The sequence below is a fragment of the Moschus berezovskii genome, chromosome 16 (assembly GCF_049115385.1).
Source record: "Moschus berezovskii isolate FMDL1 chromosome 16, NW_MosBer_1.0, whole genome shotgun sequence".
Lineage (NCBI taxonomy): Eukaryota > Metazoa > Chordata > Mammalia > Artiodactyla > Moschidae > Moschus > Moschus berezovskii.
In genome coordinates, this window is record NC_142475.1 from 121985 (window position 1) to 123011 (window position 1027).

General features: G+C 42.7%; 1 non-coding gene across 1 annotated transcript; it reads left to right on the plus strand.

The window, feature by feature from the left end:
- Nucleotides 1-639: 639 nt before the first annotated feature.
- LOC148775200 (U6 spliceosomal RNA) lies at nucleotides 640-746 on the plus strand. Its single transcript, XR_016039415.1, has one exon. It is a non-coding gene; the product is annotated as a U6 spliceosomal RNA (small nuclear RNA).
- The last annotated feature ends 281 nt before the right edge of the window (nucleotides 747-1027 follow it).

Here is a 1027-nt window from a genome sequence, read left to right on the forward strand (position 1 = left end):
TGTCTGGTTCTAACTGTTGCTTCTTGACCTGCATACAGATTTCTCAGTAGGCAGGTCAGGTGGTCTGGTATTCCCAGCTCTTGAAGAACTGTCCATAGTTTGTTGTGATCCACACAGTCAAAGGCTTTGGGGTAATCAGTAAAGCAAAAGTAGATGTTTTTCTGCCACTCTCTTGCTTTTTTGATAATCCAACTGATGCTGGCAAATTCGAAAGCACTAATTAATGTTTTATATTAGGCTAAATTAAGGTATTATTCTATCCCTCTCTGGACTCAAAAGGAGCCAAGTGATCATATTGTATCACATGAATAGTGGGCAAGAGGGATTTCCCTGGTGGCCCAGTAGTTAAGACTCCATGCTCTCAGTGCAGGGGGTCCAAGTTCGATCCCTGGCCAGGGAATTCGAGCCCACATGCCAGGACTAGAGTTTGCATGTAGCAGCTAAGATATGGTACAGCCAAATAAATAAAAATAAATACTTTTAAAAATAAAAAGAAAGTGGGCAAGATCCCTATAATGGATACAGAATATCAACTGAAAAAAAGATCTGCTCTAGCCCAACATCAACATTACATGCACAGAAAACATTACTTGAGTTTCCTTTAGAAAGGATAGGTTTACTTTAAAGAATATATGTTGGAAGCTGGAGTCAGCAGCACATATACTAAAACTGGGACAATATACAGAAGATTAGCATGGCCTCTGAGCAAGGCTGACAGGCACATGTGTGAGGTGCTCCACATTTGTACAATCTGCAAAAGAACATATATGGTGGCTCAGTTGAGTTCAGTCTCTCAGTCGTGTCTGACTCTCTGTGATGCCAAGGACTGCAGCACGCCAGGCTTCCCTGTCCATCAACAACTCCCAGAACTTACTCAAACTCATGTCCATTGAGTCGGTGATGCCATCCAACCATCTCATCTCATCTCCTGTCGTCCACCTTCAATCTTTCCCGGCATCAGGGTCTTTTCCAGTGAGTCAGTTCTTGGCAACGGGTGGTCAAAGTATTGGAGTTTCAGCTTCATCAT